Source organism: Pseudophryne corroboree, chromosome 9, assembly GCF_028390025.1.
Source record: "Pseudophryne corroboree isolate aPseCor3 chromosome 9, aPseCor3.hap2, whole genome shotgun sequence".
Taxonomy (NCBI): Eukaryota; Metazoa; Chordata; class Amphibia; order Anura; family Myobatrachidae; genus Pseudophryne; species Pseudophryne corroboree.
In genome coordinates this window covers 29482522-29506536 of record NC_086452.1, presented here as the reverse complement: position 1 = coordinate 29506536, position 24015 = coordinate 29482522, and the positions used below count along the sequence as shown (strand labels likewise).

Here is a 24015-nt window from a genome sequence, read left to right as displayed (position 1 = left end):
CCACTGCCCAGGGTCTGATTAATGTTCCTGCCGAAGAGTTTGTGAATTATGACTTTTACGGTAATCTAGTATTGAGTCAGTGACTACTAATGCTGTGGTGAGTCTTATATCAGAGCTTGCACAGTAAGTATTCATTGATAAATTTGTACATACAATTGTCTGTCATGGTTATTACTCAATGTGCCGGACGTCTATATAATTTAAATCCTAGCATAGGACGGACTAGAAACGTTACATCATTCACTATTTTAAATAACGTGGATTAACCTGTTGGGTGCCAGAACAGTTAGGTAATGGCCATTGCTGTAAAATCTGAATTCCCAGCTAAGAGATTCAGCTCATCAGAAGGATCCTGGCTGGCATTCAGGATGAGGTCAGGTCTTCTCCTGAACACATGGAGGCAGCTGCCCCATAGTGATTGTGTACCACAAGGAGCTGCTGGGCTTTGCTGGGGGCCATTGCTTACTCCAGGGGATAATTCTAGGGGCTTATTTACCAAGTGACAGTTTTTCAGAGCTGTCAACTGTCAGTGTTTCTGGGTTTAAAGCAGCAATAGTATTAGACCTACTTGCCAATTCTCCTGGAAGGTCTGCGAAAGTCCAAATTTGGGGAGGGGGACGCTCTCCCAGCTTCCTGACAGAGTTAGTAAGACTATCGATGCCGAACCACTTCCCGACTGAAGTAGGCGTGAGGTTACATTATGCAATTTGCATTAAATTTCATATTCTAGCCCTGCCCCCGCTGTATAATACTGCATAGGTGGGGTCGTCGGTGTGGTATGACTTGTGGACAGTCAGGTTGACATGAGACTGTTGTCAGGGTCGCTTAGCATGTTGACAGTGACCATGTCGGCAGTCATCATGTCTACCCGGATGATATATAGATGGAGCCATGATCATCTTGGCTTCTCTGCTGCGCCTAGGCACACCATGGTTTATTACCATAAACCCTTCATCTATTGTTCTCAGCTGCAATACAATACAGAGAGATCAATACATCAGGGGATTAAGTCATTACTGCAGGGGATTAAGTCTGACTGCCCTGGCTCAGTTAATCCTATTAAAGGTAGAGATGAGCGGGTTCGGTTCCTCGGAATCCGAAACCCCCCGAACTTCACCCATTTTACACGGTTCCGAGGCAGACTCGGATCCTCCCGCCTTGCTCGGTTAACCCGAGCACCCACGAACGTCATCATCCCGCTGTCGGATTCTCACGAGATTCGTATTCTATATAAGGAGCCGCGCATCGCCGCCATTTTCACTCGTGCATTGGAGATGATAGGGAGAGGATGTGCAGCGTTCTCTCAGTTTCTGTGTTCAGTGTGCTGCAAATATCTGTGCTCAGTGTGCTGCAAATATCTGTGCTCAGTGTGCTGCAAATATCTGTGTTCAGTGTGCTGCAAATATCTGTGTTCAGTGTGCTGCAAATATCTGTGCTCAGTGTGCTGCAAATATCTGCTCAGTGTGCTGCAAATATCTGTGCTCAGTGTGCTGCAAATATCTGTGTTCAGTGTGCTGCAAATATCTGTGCTCAGTGTGCTGCAAATATCTGTGCTCAGTGTGCTGCAAATATCTGTGCTCAGTGTGCTGCAAATATCTGTGTTCAGTGTGCTGCAAATATCTGTGCTCAGTGTGCTGAAAATATCTACGTTGTCTGCCTGAAAAACGCTCCATATCTGTGCTGCATTGTAGTATATAGTAGGAGGACAGTGCAGAATTTTGCTGACCAGTGACCACCAGTATTATATAGCAGTACGGTACAGTAGTCCCCTGCTCTACCTACCTCTGTGTCGTCAAGTATACTATCCATCCATAGCTGTGGTGCATTTTAGTTGTGCGCAGTATATATATATAGTAGGAGGACAGTGCAGAATTTTGCTGACCACCAGTATATAATATATAGCAGTACGGTACAGTAGTCCACTGCTCTACCTACCTCTGTGTCGTCAAGTATACTATCCATCCATAGCTGTGGTGCATTTTAGTTGTGCGCAGTATATATATAGTAGGAGGACAGTGCAGAATTTTGCTGACCACCAGTATATAATATATAGCAGTACGGTAGAGTAGGCCACTGCTCTACCTACCTCTGTGTCATCAAGTATACTATCCATCCATACCTGTGGTGCATTTTAGTTGTGCGCAGTATATATATAGCAGGAGGACAGTGCAGAATTTTGCTGACCACCAGTATATAATATATAGCAGTACGGTACAGTAGTCCACTGCTCTACCTACCTCTGTGTCGTCAAGTATACTATCCATCCATAGCTGTGGTGCATTTTAGTTGTGCGCAGTATATATAGAAGGAGGACAGTGCAGAATTTTGCTGACCACCAGTATATAATATATAGCAGTACGGTACAGTAGTTCACTGCTATACCTACCTCTGTGTTGTCAAGTATACTATCCATCCATACCTGTGGTGCATTTTAGTTGTGCGCAGTATATATAGTAGGAGGACAGTGCAGAATTTTGCTGACCAGTGACCACCAGTATTATATAGCAGTATGGTACAGTAGTCCCCTGCTCTACCTACCTCTGTGTCATCAAGTATACTATCCATCCATAGCTGTGGTGCATTTTAGTTGTGCGCAGTATATATAGAAGGAGGACAGTGCAGAATTTTGTTGACCACCAGTATATAATATATAGCAGTACGGTACAGTAGTCCACTGCTATACCTACCTCTGTGTCATCAAGTATACTATCCATCCATACCTGTGGTGCATTTTAGTTGTGCGCAGTATATATATAGTAGGAGGACAGTGCATAATTTTGCTGACCACCAGTATATAATATATAGCAGTACGGTACAGTAGGCCACTGCTCTACCTATCTCTGTGTCGTCAAGTATACTATCCATCCATACCTGTGGTGCATTTTAGTTGTGCGCAGTATATATAGTAGGAGGACAGTGCAGAATTTTGCTGACCACCAGTATATAATATATAGCAGTACGGTACAGTAGGCCACTGCTCTACCTACCTCTGTGTCGTCAAGTATACTATCCATCCATACCTGTGGTGCATTTTAGTTGTGCACAGTATATATAGTAGAAGGACAGTGCAGAATTTTGCTGACCACCAGTATATAATATATAGCAGTACGGTACAGTAGGCCACTGCTCTACCTACCTCTGTGTCTTCAAGTATACTATCCATCCATACCTGTGGTGCATTTTAGTTGTGCGCAGTATATATATAGTAGGAGGACAGTGCATAATTTTGCTGACCACCAGTATATAATATATAGCAGTACGGTACAGTAGGCCACTGCTCTACCTATTTCTGTGTCGTCAAGTATACTATCCATCCATACCTGTGGTGCATTTTAGTTGTGCGCAGTATATATAGTAGGAGGACAGTGCAGAATTTTGCTGACCACCAGTATATAATATATAGCAGTACGGTACAGTAGGCCACTGCTCTACCTACCTCTGTGTCGTCAAGTATACTATCCATCCATACCTGTGGTACATTTTAGTTGTGCGCAGTATATATAGTAGGAGGACAGTGCAGAATTTTGCTGACCACCAGTATATAATATATAGCAGTACGGTACAGTAGGCCACTGCTCTACCTACCTCTGTGTCGTCAAGTATACTAACCATCCATACCTGTGGTGCATTTTAGTTGTGCGCAGTATATATAGTAGGTGGACAGTGCAGAATTTTGCTGACCACCAGTATATAATATATAGCAGTACGGTACAGTAGGCCACTGCTCTACCTACCTCTGTGTCGTCAAGTATACTATCCATCCATACCTGTGGTGCATTTTAGTTGTGCACAGTATATATAGTAGAAGGACAGTGCAGAATTTTGCTGACCACCAGTAAATAATATATAGCATTACGGTACAGTAGGCCACTGCTCTACCTACCTTTGTGTCTTCAAGTATACTATCCATCCATACCTGTGGTGCATTTTAGTTGTGCGCAGTATATATATAGTAGGAGGACAGTGCATAATTTTGCTGACCACCAGTATATAATATATAGCAGTACGGTACAGTAGCCCACTGCTCTACCTACCTCTGTGTCGTCAAGAATACTCTCCATCCTTACCTGTGGTGCATTTTAGTTGTGCGCAGTATATATAGTAGGAGGACAGTGCAGAATTTTGCTGACCACCAGTATATAATATATAGCAGTACGGTACAGTAGGCCATTGCTATTGATATATTACTGGCATATAATTCCACACATTAAAAAATGGAGAACAAAAATGTGGAGGGTAAAATAGGGAAAGATCAAGATCCACTTCCACCTCGTGCTGAAGCTGCTGCCACTAGTCATGGCCGAGACGATGAAATGCCATCAACGTCGTCTGCCAAGGCCGATGCCCAATGTCATAGTAGAGAGCATGTAAAATCCAAAAAACAAAAGTTCAGTAAAATGACCCAAAAATCTAAATTAAATGCGTCTGATGAGAAGCGTAAACTTGCCAATATGCCATTTACCACACGAAGTGGCAAGGAACGGCTGAGGCCCTGGCCTCTGTTCATGGCTAGTGGTTCAGATTCACACGAGGATGGAAGCACTCATCCTCTCGCTAGAAAAATGAAAAGTCTTAAGCTGGCAAAAGCACAGCAAAGAACTGTGCGTTCTTCTAAATCACAAATCCCCAAGGAGAGTCCAATTGTGTCGGTTGCGATGCCAGACCTTCCCAACACTGGACGGGAAGAGGTGGCGCCTTCCACCATTTACACGCCCTCTCAAGTGCTGGAAGGAACACCCGCAGTCCAGTTCCGATAGTCAAATTGAAGATGTCACTGTTGAAGTACACCAGGATGAGGATATGGGTGTTGCTAGCGCTGAGGAGGAAATTGACAAGGAGGATTATGATGGTGAGGTGGTTTGTTTAAGTCAGGCACCCGGGGAGACACCTGTTGTCCGTGGGACGAATATGGCCATTGACATGCCTGGTCAAATTGCAAAAAAAATCACCTCGTCGGTGTGGAATTATTTTAACAGAAATGCGGACAACATTTGTCAAGCCGTGTGTTGCCTTTGTCAAGCTGTAATAAGTAGGGGTAAGGACGTTAACCACCTAGGAACATCCTCCCTTATACGTCACCTGGAGCGCATTCATCAGAAGTCATTGACAAGTTCAAAAACTTTGGATGACAGCGGAAGCAGTCCACTGACAACTAAATCCCTTCCTCTTGTAACCAAGCTCCTGCAAACCACACCACCAACTCCCTCAGTGTCAATTTCCTCCTTAGACAGGAAAGCCAATAGTCCAGCAGGCCATGTCACTGGCAAGTCTGACCACTCCTCTCCTGCCTGGGATTCCTCCAATGCATCCTTGAGTGTAACGCCTACTGCTGCTGGCGCTGCTGTTGTTGCTGCTGGGAGTCGATCGTCATCCCAGAGGGAAAGTCGGAAGACCACTTGTACTACTTCCAGTAAGCAATTGACTGTCCAATTGTCCTTTGCGAGGAAGATGAAATATCACAGCAGTCATGGGTGGTGTTAAACGTGTTTACGGTATCCACCGTTAATTCACAGGGAACTAGAGAATTGATTGAGGTACTGTGTCCCCGGTACCAAAAACCATCTAGGTTCCATTTCTCTAGTCAGGCGATACCGAGAATGTACACAGACGTCAGAAAAAGAGTCACCAGTGTCCTAAAAAATGCAGTTGTACCCAACGTCCACTTAACCACGGACATGTGGACAAGTGGAGCAGGGCAGACTCAGGACTATATGACTGTGACAGCCCACTGGGTAGATGTATTTCCTCCCGCAGCATGAACAGCAGCGGCAGCACAAGTAGCAGCATCTCGCAAACGCCAACTCGTCCCTAGGCAGGCTATGCTTTGTATCACCGCTTTCCATAAGAGTCACACAGCTGACAACCTCTTACGGAAACTGAGGAACATCATCGCGGAATGGCTTACCCCAATTGGACTCTCCTGGGGATTTGTGACATCGGACAATGCCACCAATATTGTGCGTGCATTACATGTGGGCAAATTCCAGCACGTCCCATGTTTTGCAAATACATTGAATTTGGTGGTGCAGAATTATTTAAAAAACGACAGGGGTGTGCAAGAGATGCTGTCGGTGGCCCGAAGAATTGCGGGCCACTTTCGGCATTCAGCCACCGCGTGCCGAAGACTGGAGCACCAGCAAACACTCCTGAACCTGCCCTGCCATCATCTGAAGCAAGAGGTGGTAACGAGGTGGAATTCAACCCTCTATATGCTTCAGAGGATGGAGGAGCAGCAAAAGGCCATTCAAGCCTATACATTTGCCTACAATATAGGCAAAGGAGGGGGATTGCACCTGTCTCAAGCGCAGTGGAGAATGATTTCAACGTTGTGCAAGGTTCTGCAACCCTTTGAACTTGCCACACGTGAAGTCAGTTCAGACACTGCCAGCCTGAGTCAGGTCATTCCCCTCATCAGGCTTTTGCAGAAGAAGCTGGAGAGATTGAAGGAGGAGCTAAAATGGAGCGATTCCGCTAGGCATGTGGGACTTGTGGATGGAGCCCTTCATTCGCTTAACCAGGATTCACGGGTGGTCAATCTGTTGAAATCAGAGCACTACATTTTGGCCACCGTGCTCAATCCTAGGTTTAAAGCCTACGTTGTATCTCTCTTTCTGGCAGACACAAGTCTGCAGAGGTTCAAAGACCTGCTGGTGAGACACTTGTCAAGTCAAGTGGAACGTGACCCGTCAACAGCTCCTCCTTCACATTCTCCCGCAACTGGGGCTGCGAGGAAAAGGCTAAGAATTCCGAGCCCACCCGCTGGGGGTGATGCAGGGCAGTCTGGAGCGAGTGCTGACATCTGGTCCGGACTGAAGGATCTGCCAACGATTACTGACATGTCATCTACTGTCACTGCATATGATTCTGTCACCATTGAAAGAATGGTGGAGGATTATATGAGTGACCGCATCCAAGTAGGCACGTCAGACAGTCCGTACGTATACTGGCAGCAAAAAGAGGCAATTTGGAGGCCCTTGCACAAACTGGCTTTATTTTACCTAAGTTGCCCCCCCTCCAGTGTGTACTCAAAAAGAGTGTTTAGTGCAGCCGCTCACCTTGTCAGCAATCGGCATACGAGGTTACTTCCAGAAAGTGTGGAGAAGATGATGTTCATCAAAATTAATTATAATCAATTCCTCCGTGCAGACATTCACCAGCAATTGCCTCCAGAAAGTACACAGGGACCTGAGATGGTGGATTCCAGTGGGGACGAATTAATAATCTGTGAGGAGGGGGATGTACACAGTTAAAGGGGTAAGGAATCGGACGATGAGGAGGAGGTGGACATCTTGCCTCTGTAGAGCCAGTTTGTGCAAGGAGAGATTGAATGCTTCTTTTTTTGTGGGCCCCCAAACCAACCAGTCATTTCAGTCACAGTCGTGTGGCAGACCCTGTCGCTGAAATGATGGGTTTGTTAAAGTGTGCATGTCCTGTTTAGACAACATAAGGGTGGGTGGGAGGGCCCAAGGACAATTCCATCTTGCACCTCTTTTTTCTTTAATTTATCTTTGCATCATGTGCCGTTTGGGGCTAATTTTTTTAAGTGCCATCCTGTCTGACACTGCAGTGCCACTCCTAGATGGGCCAGGTGTTTGTGTCGGCCACTTGGGCCGCTTAGCTTAGCCATCCAGCGACCTTCGTGCACCTCTTTTTTTCTTTGCATCATGTGCTGTTTGGGGACTATTTTTTAAATCTGCCATCCTGTCTGACACTGCAGTGCCACTCCTAGATGGGCCAGGTGTTTGTGTCGGCCACTTGGGTCGTTTAGCTTAGTCACACAGCTACCTCATTGCACCTCTTTTTTTCTTTGCATCATGTGCTGTTTGGGGACTATTTTTTAAATCTGCCATCCTCTCTGACACTGCAGTGCCACTCCTAGATGGGCCAGGTGTTTGTGTCAGCCACTTGGGTCGCTTAGCTTAGTCACACAGCTACCTCATTGCACCTCTTTTTTTCTTTGCATCATGTACTGTTTGGGGACTATTTTTTAAATCTGCCATCCTGTCTGACACTGCAGTGCCACTCCTAGATGGGCCAGGTGTTTGTGTCGGCCACTTGGGTCGCTTAGCTTAGTCATCCAGTGACCTCGGTGCAAATTTTAGGACTAAAAATAATATTGTGAGGTGTGAGGTGTTCAGAATAGACTGGAAATGAGTGGAAATTATGGTTATTGAGGTTAATAATACTATGGGATCAAAATGACCCCCAAATTCTATGATTTAAGCTGTTTTTGAGGGTTTTTTGTAAAAAAAACACCAGAATCCAAAACACACCCGAATGCGACAAAACGTTTTCAGGGAGGTTTTGCCAAAACGCGTCCGAATCCAAAACACGGCCGCGGAACCGAATCCAAAACCAAAACACAAAACCCGAAAAATTTCCGGTGCACATCACTAATTAAAGGCCAAGGTGAAGATGGCTCCATCTGTATCAACATAATGACCTGTCAACAAGCCATGCCTAGTGGTCTTTGTCCTTCTCCTGGCAGTAGGGGCAGTATCTTCTAGCAAATGCTAGCAGTGCTGACAGTCCCTTCCAGTGCAGACTTATGATGCCGCAATTTTCCGGTGAGTATTTCTCCCCGATCCCTAACCCTAATCCGTAAACATACCCCCCCCCCCCACAGACTAACTGTAACGGCTCCCCATTGCCCAACCCTGATCCTCCCGGCGGTTCCTAACCCTGTCGGTCTCCTGCAAATGTTGTAAAGTTATGGGCACATTTCAGATGTCAACATTGTGAACCTGTCATCAGTTTGAGGATGTCAACCTGGTACCTGTCAACAGTGTGAACCACGTTGATATTCTGATGTCGACATTTTTGTGTCAACCTTATGAATGTTGATATGGTAACTGTTGACCATTCGGCTGGATACTCAAAATTACGTGTAGCTCCCAGGCATTAAAATGCAGCAAACAGCAGCTTTAGACTGCGTGGGGCGGTGCCATGATTACTAAAATGCGGCTCCATGTCCTCTCCCCTCGCCCATCAGACAGGGTTGCCTACGTCGACAGTGAAAATGTTGACACTATATGGTCGATGTGATCAAAAGGTTAACATGGACAAAAGATTGACATGACAATGGTTGATGCATGACAAGGTCGACGTGAGTTTTTGGAATTTGGACTAGGTAGCGACTTGTATAAATTAATGGATCCGAAGATTGCAAAGACTTTGATCAGACTTGGATTGCACTAATTGGGGTTCCCCGTCACTTTATGCAGAAAACTGGCCTCCCTGACAATTACCTCTCTCCACTCCAATCTATCCTCAATGCTGCTGCCCGGCTTATCTTCCTCACCAAACGCACTACGTCCACCTCCCCTCTCCTACAAGCCCTTCACTGGCTTCCCTTCCCTTTCAGAATCCAATTCAAACTTCTCACTCTCACTTACAAATCACTCACCCACTCCTCTCCCACTTACATCTCTGACCTTATCTCCCTTTACTCTCCCACCCGTCCTCTTCGCTCTGCTAATGTACGCCGGCTCTCCTGTCTTCTGATTACTTCCTCCCACTCCTATCTCCAAGATTTTTCACGTGCTGCTCCCTTCCTCTGGAATTCTTTACCTCTCCCCCTCAGACTCTCCACCTCTCTACAAAACTTCAAATGGGCTCTTAAGACCCATTTCTTTACCAAACCCAGCCAAATCTCATCCTAACCCTCTGTTCTACGCTCTCTATGTACCCCATTTGTGTCACCCCTGTCTGTCTACCCCTCCCCTTAGATTGTAAGCTCTCACGAGTAGGGCCCTCTTCCCTCATGTGCTTATCCTTTTCTTACTTTAATAATCCTCAACTGCCCAAATCAAGCAGTTTTTTGGCCACCTGGAACTTCTCTGTCATTTACTGGTGTATTTATGCTTAGTTACCCTGTACTTGTCCTAAATTGTCATCAACTGTAAGTCACTGTTTTCCTGTTTTGATTATGTGCATATGTACTCTGTAATTGGGCGCTGCGGAACCCTTGTGGCGCCATATAAATAAAGGATAATAATAATAATAATAATAATAAAACGACACCAAAAAAGTAAAAAAACTCATGTCGACCTTTTCATGTGTCGACCATTAGTCCATGTCGACCATGACAATGTTGACCAATAGTGGTCGACCTAATGAGTGTCGACTTTAACATTGTCGACCATTCATACTGGAACCCAACATGAGGGGGGGGGGACATATAGCATATCATCATACAGCATATCATATAACACACAACATACATAAAGTAGTGTTACTTTATCAGTTTACTTGTTTGGGCATGCTAGTCTTTGTTCAGCTGGTGGACCGCTTTGGGTAAGAAGCTTTTTGAGCGCCTGGTAGTCTTGGCCGGGATGGTCCTGTAGCGCCTGTCCAACGGTAGCAGTTTGAACAAGTCATATCCTAGATGTAGCTGGTCACCCGCAATCTTCTCTGCACGTTTCTTGAGCCTGGATTGGTACAGGTCTTGAACAGAGGGTATGTCAGTTCCGATGATCTTTTCCGCCATCCTCACTACTCTTTGGAGCCTGCGTCTGTCTTTTTCACTGATGGAGCCGTACCAGACTATGATTGAGGAGCTTAGTACTGACTTTACGATTGCAGAGTAGAAGAGGAGCAGCATTTTCTTTGGGAAGTTGAATTTCCTGAGTTGCCTCAGGAAGAACAGCCTCTCGTGCGCCTTTCCTGCGATGCTATCAGTGTTGGACCCCCATTTTAGGTCTCAGGAGATCTTAGAGCCTAGGAACATGAAGGAGTCCACCAATGGGACTGCGCTGCTGGTGATCACAAGCGGGGGCATATCAGTTGCTTTCCTTCTAAAGTCCACCACCATCTCTACTGTTTTAAGCGGGTTCAAGTCAAGGTTGTTGTTACTCTTACATAAAAAAATAATGTTAATGTTATATTTTAACTCTGCCATTATCAAAGTACTCTCTAAATTAGGAAGGGATCTTTTGCACCCTGCATCTTACAGGTTGATTTCTTTGTTAAATTCTGATTATAAACTACTCAGAAAAATGTTAGTGAATGGAGTGAAATTACTATTACCCTCTCTGATACACATCGACCTTCCCGGATTCATTTGAGGTCGACACTCTGTCTTAAATGTATGTAGACTATTATCAGCTGTCCAATCTTTGCAATTTTCGGTTGCCCCCATCTTCTATTATCCTATCATTAGACGGAGAAAAGGCCTTTGATATGATAACATGGGGATGTAGTTATGTGACTGGTGGTCATGCACCCTTAGAATCCCGGCAGTCGGCATGCCAACTACCAGGGACAATTCCCTGGTAAAATGGGAATAGAACCTGTTGTAAACCCGCAAGGGGCTTGTTGCGCCATTACCCCCTCCCCCCTGCTGGCTATCTCGATGTTGCGATCCCGGTGTCGGTATGGTGACCGACGGTCATGCATACCCAACCCATAACATGGGCTTATTTATATAAGACCTTGGATAAATTTGGATTTCCTCCTCAATTTATAGCCTTACTAAAGACTCTATATGTAAGTTCACATTCTCCAGTATCCTGCAACGGATTCCTCTTGGCTCCCTTCCCTATACAGAGAGGAACTAGACAAGGCTGCCCCTTGTCCCCTCACTTGTTCGCCATTGCCATTGAACCATAAGCCATTGCCCTCCGTGAATCCTCTTTGGTTACTGGCATGCTTGTAGGGAAACTTTCTTTGATAGTAGCCCTATTCGCTGAAGACATACATTTGTTCATCTCTAATCCATCTACCTCATTACCAAATATTCTAGATATTATATCTTCATTTGGGTCAATAGCAGGCTACAAGATCAACTTTGATAAATCAGAGATTATTCCAAATTTCGGATAGTATAGACACATTCGGCCGAGGTAAAAGCTTTTAAATTGAGTGCGGTACAAATTAAATACCTGGGAATCCACATTACTGCCTCCTTATCTGATCTATACAAAGCCAAATTCACCAAGCTCATTCAAACAATATCTCAACTCATGGAAGGTTGGAAACATCTTTCCTTATCACTTCTGGGTCGCTTGGATGTCATAGAAAGTATAATATTTCCCAAACTGTTTTACCTGATGCAAATGCTCCCAATTAGTATTCATAAAGCAGATTTCAAACATATCAAGTGTCTCATGACAAAATACTTGTGGCAAGGCAAGCGATCGAGAATAGCACAATCTAAACTTTCTTTGACCCACCAAAATGGAGGTCTTGGTTTTCCCGACCTTTTGGCTTATTCCCTTTCAATAATTTTTAGATATATTTTCGATTGTTTACTTGACAGGTCTACCTACACAGTTCCCGGTCTGGATGTTGTACTGTTTCACCCATATTCTCCACCAGCATTACTACAGTCTCCCCTTAAATATATTCCTCCTACTATTCTCTCCAATATCCTTTTAAGGATACATATTATGTCTGGATCAAATTGAACAAATCATCTATCTTCTCCCTATATTCCTTATGGGGCAATCCCTCATTCCCCGCATCAATGTCGAATTCAACTTTTATATGTGGAGGGAAAAAGGTTTAAGTAATTTCTCCAAGGTCTCTGATCCTGGAGCCACACTATATTCCTTCTCGGAGCTGCAACACATATACGAAATTCCTCGGAATCAGTTTTTTATGTATTTACAAGCAAGACACTACATGTTATCCACCTGTACAAAACCACAATTAAATATTAAGGATAGTCTCATATCTTTATTGATCCGAATCTTATCTGTTCCTTACAAGACAAAACATTTATATGTCTTGTTTGTGGATGCATCAGCTGACATTTGTCAATGTAAAACAGCTTTGTCCTGGTCTGTTGCTATGCCTGCCCTGTCAGACAGTGGAGACTTAGTTCAGCATTATGATCCCACACTGCGTAGGTTGCAGTAGTCATACTTGCAAAAAGTCCATATTAAATTTTTTTTAGGGCATATATATCCCCTGCACAAGATAATACATGGTTGCTTCTGAAACTGTTGAGTGTTGGAAGTGTCGAATGTCTTCAGGTGGGTTGGTGCACTGCCTCTGGGACTGCAGGAAAATTAGTAGGTTTCATAAAAGACATATGCCAACTCGGCTTATCTCCTGACCCATTAGCCTGTTTAGAAGTTCCACCCTGATTCCTCTTACAATAATAGTTATTGTAGCTAAGAAATGTATTTTATGTCATTGGACAAAAATATCCACACCCTCTTCAGCAGAAGTTAAGACTAATCTCCTTCAGCTCCTGTATTTTGATAAGAAAGTTACTCTACCTGACTTGAACAAAAATGTAAAAAAAGTTTTACTCTAAGTGGTCACCTTTTATAGACTTCCTTGACGCACAGACCAAACAAGGTATATTCAAGATATGTGAATTTACAGATTGGTACCTTTACAGGAACATATCAGACAACTCCACATTCTCCGAGGACAAATCTGGTACAATAATCTTATGCTGATCTAACTCTATATTGTTGTATATTTACAAATCATTCCCCTTTGACCAGCCGGGGTTCCGGTTTTAATAAACTTTAAGGATTGAAAAAACTTTGAGCACACTTTCAATGTTCCGAATCTAAACACTAGCATAAAGTGTAACCCTTCTATCAGGTCACTATACCCCTTGTCTTCCTCATGTGTTTCCCTTTGTCTAAACTTGTGTGTAATACTACTATTTTCCTTTGAAGTATTTAGATATAATGGGGAATATTCAATTGTTTGAAAAGTCGGTTGGGTGTCTGTTTTTTCATATCTATTAGATTGGAAAAAACAGATACCCAACTGATTTTTCAAACAATTGAATACCCCCCATTGTATCTTATTTTATGCTGTCTCATTATTGTAATAGCGACGGGACATTTATTACAGGATAATATCTCCTTGCACTATTATGTCTGCATTCCACTTTTATGAAATAATGCTTCTTGTACAGTTTCTTATTGAGTGAAACTTTAGTCTTTTACACTAGAAATATCAGATTGGAGATATTGTATTTTAACATCGATATTATGTACAATGTAAACTTCTGTCATTTGTTGTACTTTGCTGTACTTTCTTTTGATCCTTTCAAAATAAAAATAGATTTATCTAAATTGTAGGATAAAAATGTACAAATATTAAATCCTGGGTTTCTCAGACGGAAATATGTATTAGAAAGGGAAATTTTGATACCAAAAAAACATTTAAAACTCATGTTGACATTTTCATGTGTCGACCAATTCCACCCTATCGACCTTTTCACCATGTTGACATTGAGCATGTTGACCACTTGGTGTTGACATAGACTTGCGGCCTTCTGTCTGTCGACCCATTGATCAATAACCATCTTTTCCAGTGTGTAGTTTCTTGAGAATGTTTTAACATAGGAATGCAAGTGAGTGACATCTGTGCTAGAACTTTCATAATTTGGAATTAAAAACCTTGGACACCCACATAACCTAAAGTTTGCTGAGGCCATAAAATTCACTCCAAACTTCATCCAGATGGCAAACGTGCACCTTTTTATTGTGTTCATGTGAATTTTAAATTATGGAGTATGGGAATTGCAAGTTAAAAATGTTGTTAATAAATAAAGATGGCTGTACTGGGAAATGGCTAGCTCCTATATAAGCATTCACAAGCTATAAAAACCACATCAATTAAAAATAAAAATACACACATCGATTAAAAATAAAGTAAAAAATACATTTTTTAACACAACACAAGCTATAAAAAACCACAATTAAAAATAAAAATTCAAAGAGTCAATAAATGAAAAAAATAAAATTAAGTCAATTACATTACAATATCTACATATATTTCAAATTCCTACACATCTAAGGAGTCAGAATAAATTAACCTATTAAGGGATGAATTTTTAATTTTAGAGATATATATTTGAAAGAATTTTAAAAAACATTTTATTGAAAAGTTAATACATTTCAAGTTAAGAATATTTTTTTATATATATATTAACCGATTTAGTTCAAACTTCCAAAATGTTTTGCAATTGAAACAACTGTAAACGTACACATATGTGCCAGTATCTCTGAAGAGGTTAAAAAAATTAGTAAAATTTTCTGGCCACCCAAAAGTGCAAATTTGGCACTGTCCTCTGGCAATAAAAGGGTTATTTTACAGTAGGTTTACCATTAATATTCCGTCTATGAAAAAGAAATATGAGCAGTCATTAAAAAGGCTGTGACAAGTTATTCTCAACAAGTATTGATGTTAAAATAACAATGCTTTGCGTTCTAACATAATTTAAAAATGACACATGCAGTCAGGTGTGCTGTACCTGGCGCGAATAGAACCATTATGATACAATATTCACACATACTGTACAAAGTTATCTAAAATGTGCATAGAGAATTAGGTGGGAAATTCAGCACATTGTCACTCAAATAATGGCCTTCAGCTGCGAATATTCCTCCATGTTGACAGCTACAGATTTCTTTAATGTGGTGTATACAACAGTATATATATATATATATATATATATATTTATTTCATTCTTAGATGTATATTATTTATAATAAATGTATTTGCTAAGCCAGTATTTTAATTATTTGCAGATTTGTTTTCACTCCTTCTTAGAACTGGGGGCTGTTCCTCAGTCTGACCTATCTGAGCAAAAGAACGCATAGAGCGATTTTATTCAGTCTGCGCAAGCGTCTTAATCAGCTCCAAACTGTCAGTTTTCAAACACATGACAGTTAGGATCTGAACACATGACAGTTTGGAGCTGATTGGCTGGAGCACCATTTGTCAAACACAACAAGTTTTATCACTCAATATGAATTTTATCACTCGTTGAGTCAGTTGGTCAGACACTTGGGGGGAGTTTCAAATGTTTGAAAAGTCAGTTGGGAGTCTATTTTTTCCTATCTAATAGACAGGAAAAAACAGACACCCAACCGACTTTTCAAACATTTGAATCTCCCCCTTGATATTTTCGAAAGCTTCAATTGGCCACAGGTTGGTTATAACACACCCACAGTGAACATAACGAGCACTTAGACACCAGTGAATGAATGAACCCTGAAATATAAAATAATAGTAAAAAAAACAACCCTTTGACTTTCCATTTTGTGGTCTCAAATTATATTTCAGCACCATGTGCTGGATCCTGGCGCGTTTCCAACTTCCAACACTGTCCAGATCATGATAACGTTGCGGTATTAGGATGAGACATTATGAGAAAATACCCAGGAACGTGCCTGTGAGAAGATCAGGAGGTGACTTCTGCTGTGGATGTGGCAGCCAGATGGACACGCAGTAAACACAGAACAAATGGATGCATCATACGCACTATTCCTATTAAATAAGGAATTTTATTTTAAAAAGGTCATTCTGGGGGAAACACGTCACATCCACCTAATAAACAGTCACTGTTACTATAATTATATAAAAATGAAAATACATGTAATAACAGTAACAATAGTAACTGCTTTCCTATTTTGCTTCCTTTTGTTTTCTCATTGTTTTACATTTTTACTTACTTACATACTATACTAAATAGAAAGTAGGGATCGGTATACTAAACTGGCGGATGGGATTCCAGCGGTCACACTACCAATGCCAGCATCCCAATAGTCACGATCCCAACAGGGGTGAGGTAAGTATTCACACAACCCCTACCCCCTTAACCCTACCCCTCCTTTACCACAGCCTATCCCTGACATCCAACATTAGTGCCTAACCCTAACCTCCACCCTTAGTGTTTAACCCTAACCTCCCACCGGTGGTGCCTAACCCTAACCTCCCACCAGGGGTGCCTAACCCTAACCTCCACCCTTAGTGCCTAACCCTAACCTCCACCCTTAATGCCTAACCCTAACCTCCACCCTTAATGTCTAACCCTAACCTCCACCCTTAGTGCCTAACCCTAACCTCCACCCTTAGTGCCTAACCCTAACCTCCCACCGGTGGTGCCTAATCCTAACCTCCCACCGGGGGTGCCTTACCCTAACATCCACCCTTAGTGCCTAACCCTAACCTCCACCCTTAATGCCTAACCCTAAACTCCACCTTTAATGTCTAACCCTAACCTCCACCCTTAATGCCTATCCCTAACCTCCACCCTTAGTGCCTAACCCTAACCTCCACCCTTAATGCCTAACCATAACCTCCACCCTTAATGCCTATCCCTAACCTCCACCCTTAATGCCTAACCCTAACCTCCACCTTTAGTGCCTAACCCTAACCCTCCCCCCGGGTGGCATTTAAACCCTACACACCCATCTTCCCTCACATGCAGTCAAACAGTAACCCTGTCAAGATGTTTACTTGTTCTGGATTCCGGCGCCCCCGTGTTCTGTCGGGTGTTGGGATTCCGGCGTCGATATTTCAACTGCTGGGATCCCGACAGCTGGTATCTTGAACTTATACCAAAAGGACACGGTATAAAAAGTAACATGCAATACAGCTTAAAGATCCTTTACATGCCTATTTCCCTGTAGATTGTAAGCTTGCGAGCAGGGCCTTCCTACCTCTATGACTGTTTGTTATTACCCAGTTTTCTTACAACATTGTTTTGTTATATTATTATTTCCAATTGTAAAGCGCAACGGAATTTGCTGCGCCATATAAGAAACTGTTAATAAATAAATAAAGTACGCAAACGCACAACAATCTGACTAAACAGCCTTAAATGAAGCTGTTTGTACAACTGATATAAAGCATGCGTTATGAGTGTTATATGAGGGCAATGCATGTGTGTATACCTGCTGATTACGCCACAATAAAGGTATGGGTTGCTGCTCTAGGACCGTAGCGTCCTCATGAAATGGTACGGTTTGCAGGATCATTAAAATAAAGGTGGGGAGGGAGCAGATACGGGGGAGGATAATGTTGCAAGGTCACTCCCTAGTTCTAACGCATATACACCTTTGCTTTAATTTACGTGGTCAGAAATCTTATACATATTTTTATTTGATAGGATCTGGCTCATTCTAGCTTACGGTTGAGGATTAGTTTTGTAGAGATGTGTGTAAGTCAAAGTTGGACAAATCGATTTCCACCCTATGGGGCGTGGCTCAGTTGCATCAACCCTCCTGTATTGATTTCATAGGTGGACAATTCAAGGCAGAAAATTTTCTTAGTGTTCCTGTTGGAATTAGAGACCAGAGATGTTGGGGTGGTGGAGGACATGCTGTAGGAAATCAGATGATGGTCAGGGAGTGGGAAATGCAAGTTGTGGAAAGCAGACACTGAGCAAAGTCTGGAGACAATGGTCATAGTGGTGAGACCACGAGAGGAGGCTTGGGTGAGTAGTTTGGAGACACAATCAGAATGTGGATAATCAGTAGGGAGTTGATATCACTTATGATGATGATAGTAATTATCACTATGTCAGAGGATAAGAAATGGTGGAACCAAGAAGAGAAATGTTCAAGGAATTGTTGGTGTGGTCCATAAATTCAGGGCACTGTGTTCTTCAAATGATGGGATTGTAAGTGATGAACAGTAGAAGTGTGCAACGTGCAGAAAACAGTGTTCTAACCCCACCTCCTTGCAAGCTTTCAGGCCTGGAGATGTGGGGGAAGTGGAGACCACTGTGTTAGTGTCCTATTGTGGGAGCCATGTTTCTGTTGTTGGCAGAAGGTTGAGGTTGTCTGTGAGGAAGAGCTCATGGATTAATTATTTGTTAGTAGGCAAGCACTGTTAAAAAGATATTCTGTGTATTGAGAAAATTAACAATTAAGGTACCGATTCAGGATGGCAGAATTTGAAATGCTAGTCTGCTACTTAGCAGAATTTGAAATCAAACCTAAGTCAAGAAAAATAAATACAATAAAAACAATGCATTTCAGTGTGTTTGCAGCTCTTTTCATGAGGTTTTAGGAAAAAGTGTGATTTGTCAGGGCACAATCCTGGGGATGCGTTGGTGGCACAGTGTGAGCTGTGTTTGCGCTGTCCCTGTCCTTACTCTAACCAGCGGTATCCTGCTTCGGCCAGGTGCTGTGTGAGACAACTTGAGTGCTGCGTCGCTCGGCTATGATGTCACCGGCCGCACGGAGTGTAGCGGAAGGGATCCGGACACTGGAACCACAGTCTGTCAGTAAAAACTTCACCAAAAGAAAGCTAAAAATAAGAATCTCTGAACACATGTACAATGGCCCTCATTCGGAGTTGATCGCTTGCTAGCTACTTTTAGCAGCCATGCAAACGCATAGTCACCGCCCATGGATGAGTGTATTTTCGATTTGCAAGTGTGCGAACGCGTGTACAGCCGAGCGGGACGAAAAAGTTTTTTGCAGTTTCTGAGTAGCTCGGGACTTACTCAGCCCTTGCAATCACTTCAGTCTTTTTGTTCCCGGAATTGACGTCAGACATCCGCCCTACAAACGCCTGGACACGCCTGGTTGTTCCAAACACTCCCAGAAAACGGTCAGTTGCCACTCACAGACGCCCTCTTCCTGTCAATCTCCTTGCGATCGCCCGTGCGAATGGATTCTTCGTTAAATACATAGCTCAGCAACGATCCGCTGTGTACCTGTATGACGTATGACGTGCCTGCGCATTGCGGTGCATACGCATGCGCAGTAGAGACCTGATCGCTGCACTGCAAAAAACGGCAGCGTGCGATCAACTCGGAATGACCCCCATGGTTTTGCCCAACTGCTAACAAATTTGCTGCTGCGATCAACTCTGAATTGCCCCCTTAATTTGTCCATTTTCTCAATGATGAGTATCATCCGACAATCCTAACATTTGGCTCTTGCAAGACCAAAGCATTGTCTGAATTGCAGAGGTTTTTTTATTAAATGGAAATTAGACAATGGTCAGGGGAAGTGCGGCACTCATCGTACTCATCTTTTATGTGATACCACTCTTTAGATCAGAGCCGTAATTAGACTTTTTGGTGCCCTGTGCCAGAGAGAAAATTGGCGCCCTCCACCCCATTTTTCCAATATGGACATAAGGCGTATGCATTGTGGTGAAGGGGCATGACTGGATTGTTCCCAGAGAAAGCCCGTGCTGTGATGCCCCTTCCCACATTTATATATATATATATATATATATATATATATATATATCTCCATACAGCGTTACACCAGCACTCTGGATGCCCCCTAGGGCTTGCTTACTCTGGTGCCCTCCATCTGGGTTTGGCAACCCCCATATGTAGATCAAAAATGAGGCGGCACTCAGAGATTTGTTGAAAAGCAAACAGGTGTGTATTCAAATCATCACATCACATCAACGTTTCGGGGAACAAATCCCCTTCATCAGGATGAAGGGGATTTGTTCCCCGAAACGTTGATGTGATGTGATGATTTGAATATACACCTGTTTGCTTTTCAACGAATCTCTGAGTGCCGCCTCATTTTTGATCTATATATATATATATATATATATATATATATTGTGACAAGAACACTGGAATAGTGTTTGAGGGCAGGTATGTTTGTCCCAGGTTCTTGTCTTACATGTATTAGAAAAATGAAAACTTCTAGGAAAATGTTTTGTTTTGTCAGAACCTTTTCAGTTTATTGGAAAAGCTGGATAAGGGCCCTGAAAGAGAGATAGGGCAAGTTCCAGACATTGGGCCCAGTTCGGGTCTTTGGCCTCACAGAGGGCTAATCAGGGCTTTCAGCTGTGCAAGAGCCTTTTAGGGCTGCTAGCCTGATTAGTGTGTGCAGATTGCCTGGGGAGAGATTGCAGAATCTCTGTGAGAGGAGCATCCTTATACAAGTGAGCTATACAGTGTTTACTGGAGAACTCTGTGTTTTTGTTTAGTGATAGTTAGGAACGTCTTGTGTTTAGTTAGTGCCGGACAGGCAAGGTATTTTCTTTTGGTGTTTGTTTTATTTTCTGTTTAATAAAACTGTCTGTGGCCAGTTGCACCACAAACTGGACTTGTGTGATTCCTCAGCTGCTGCGTGCTGCCATTTACCCCAGGAAACGGCACCTTGTACCCTTACAGTGTTACAATATGGTGGGGAATGCGAGCATGCCGTTCTGCGCATAAGTGAAAGCAGCAGCTTTATGAGGCCTGCAGAAAACTGTGGTTTATGCAGATACAGCCCAGTGTGAAGTTACTGAGACTCGCCCTGAGGATTTGATATATGTCCTGGGTGAAAGCAGCTACAAAGCTGCCTGAAAAGTCTGTCGATATGGAGGAACTGCTCAACGCCTTGCTGCAAGCTACAGCAGGAGGCAAACAGACAGCAGCAGGTGGCAATGGAGGAAAATAGGAGACAGCAGCAGGTGGCAATGGAGGAAAATAGGAGACAGCAGCAGGTGGCTATTGACAAACTTTACAGGCAACAGCGTCAGGATAGAGAGGCCTTAACAGAAGTGGTGCAGAGCCTTGCAGCCCGGATTGGAGATATGGCCATCATTGCTCCGACCAGCTCTCGTTCTATACGGGCCAGTCACTTCCTGCAGAAAATGACAGAGGCTGATGATGTGGAGGCCTACCTGACCATGTTTGAAAGGACTGCCGAGCGTGAGAACTGCCCAAAAGCACAGTGGGCCAGTCTGCTGGCACCTTTTCTGTCAGGTGAGCCCCAAAAAGCGTACTTTGATTTAAGCCCTGCTGAGGCTCGGGACTATGATAAACTAATGACTGAGATCCTGACCCGCCTGGGAGTCACGCTGTCAGTACGAGCACAACGGATGCACCGTTGGGTGTACGCCATGGAGAAGCCTCCTCGCTCCCAGATGCATGACCTTATTCAGCTAACAAAAAAATGGTTACAGCCAGAGACATTAACTGGTCCCCAGATGGTTGAAAGAGTCGTCATGGACCGCTATTTGAGATATTTGCCCATGGTCCTGCGCAAGTGGGTGAGCCATGGAAACACGGATACTGCTGACCAATTAGTGGACATGGTAGAGAGGTATTTGGCAGCAGAGGAACTACTGATGACCACCCAGCAATCCATAGATCCTCGACAGCGCCCTTCAGTAAAGACTGGTAAGACTGTTCCGTGGGGAAACGTTGCTGGGCGGTTAAGAGAACGCAAGGCTGGAGAGACTGTAAGCACTGGCCCTGGAGACAGGCCAATGGGGCTAGAATGGTCTATGCTGCCCAAACGGGTTGATAATCATGTGGTTAAATGTTTTAGGTGTGGTATGCCAGGTCATGTTATTGCCAATTGGCCAGTCACGCAAGAACCCATGCAATGTGATGCTGCCTCTGAATGTCGCAGAATGTCTTTCTTTGCTAGGTTAGCCTGTACTGTGGTACCTTCACCTGAGCTGGAAAAACAAATGTGTGATGTGTTCTTAGAGGGTAACTGGGTAGAGGCCTTGCTAGATTCAGGAAGTTTAGTTACCCTTTTGAAAGCTGGGTTAGTGAACCCCTTAAAGGTCCAGCAAATACCTATTGGGGTAACTTGCATACATGGGGATACCCAACATTATGTCACTGCTGAAGTGAATATTGAAACTTGTTGTGGGTTAGCAATTGTTAAAGTAGGACTGGTCCCCACCTTGGTGCATGAGGCCATAATAGGGAGGGATTTTCCTCATTTTTGGAAACTGTGGGAATCACGTTTATCAACAGATGTGAGAAGTAAAGAGCCAGTTGATAATACCGGTGATTTTATGGATGTACGTGTGTCTTCAGAACTTTCTGACCCTTTGCCTTTTGCTAGTTTGGCTGGGTAAGTGACAGATGGGGAGTCCAGTGAGGACCCTCTTGCTGGGAACAGAGACATAGTAGTTAGGACTGAAAGCGTGCCTGACCTGGAGGTAAAGAAGGATCTGTTTGCGTCTGAACAGTTAAAGGTTCCTTCCTTAATAAAGGCTAGAGAGAATGTTAAGGTTGTTAATGGGGAACCTGTGGTACCAGGTGACAGGGTTACGTATCCCCACATGGCCATCTGTAATGAGCTCTTGTACCACATTGTCAAAAGGGGTGAGGATGTGGTGGAACAGCTGGTAGTTCCCCAGCCTTATCCGAGAATGGTACTAGATTTAGCTCATAGTCACGTTACAGCAGGACATTTAGGGGCAGAAAAAACCACTGAAAGAGTTTTACAAAGGTTCTTTTGGCCAGGGGTTTATAAAGAAGTGTCTGAATATTGTTCTTCCTGTCCTGAATGCCAGTATCATGCCCCTAGACCCCATTTCAGGAGCCCACTAGTTCCCATGCCTATTATAGAGGTCCCGTTTGACAGAATAGCCATGGATCTCGTGGGGCCCTTGTTAAAGTCCGCTCGGGGCCATCAGTATATTCTGGTAATTATGGACTATGCCACTCGATATCCTGAGGCTGTCCCTTTACGCACTATCACAACCAAGGCGATAGCTAGGGAGCTGGTGCAGGTTTTTAGTAGAGTGGGAATACCAAAAGAAATTTTGACTGACCAAGGTACTCCATTTAGGTCAAGGATCATGAAAGAATTGTGCAAATTATTTAAGGTCACTCACCTCAGGACGTCCATCTACCATCCCCAAACTGACGGGTTGGTGGAAAGGTTTAATAAAACATTAAAAAGTATGTTAAAAAAGGTTGTTGATAGAGATGGGAAAAACTGGGATTGTTTGTTGCCCTACTTGTTAATGGCCATCAGAGAAGTTCCTCAGTCCTCTACGGGGTTTTCTCCATTTGATTTGTTGTATGGTAGACACCCCAGAGGGCTGTTGGACATTGCCAAAGAGACATGGGAAGTACAGCCCACTCCTTATAGAAGCATTGTTGAACATGTAACACAAATGCAGGATAGGATTGCAGCCGTGGTACCTATTGTCAGAGAGCACATGGAACAGGCACAAAGTGCTCAACAGAGGGTTTATAACCGGAGTGCCAAGATACGGAAATTTGCTCCTGGAGATAGAGTTCTTATTTTGGTACCCACTGTGGAAAGCAAATTCCTAGCTAAATGGCAGGGTCCATTTGAGATTAGGGAAAAAGTGAATGAGGTTAATTACAAAGTATACCAGCCGGGAAAGAGAAAACCCGAACAAATCTACCATGTTAACTTAATCAAACCCTGGAAAGATAGGTTGTCTCTGTCAGCGGAGCCTTGCCCTTCGGTGTCTTCACCTCGGTTGCTTCCCGCAGTAAAGGTGTCAGAGACATTATCAGCTAATCAGAACAATCAGGTTAAAGAATTTCTCATCCAA

At 43.5% G+C, this 24015-nt stretch overlaps 1 long non-coding RNA gene across 1 annotated transcript in view; it reads left to right on the top strand.

Annotated features, from left to right (window-relative positions):
* The window catches only part of LOC134956644 (uncharacterized), a 110233-nt gene extending 92683 nt beyond the window's left edge, over positions 1–17550 (top strand). The window contains exon 4 of the long non-coding RNA XR_010186050.1: positions 16045–17550. This is a non-coding gene — a long non-coding RNA (uncharacterized LOC134956644). The remainder of the gene's footprint in view (positions 1–16044) is intronic.
* The last annotated feature ends 6465 nt before the right edge of the window (positions 17551–24015 follow it).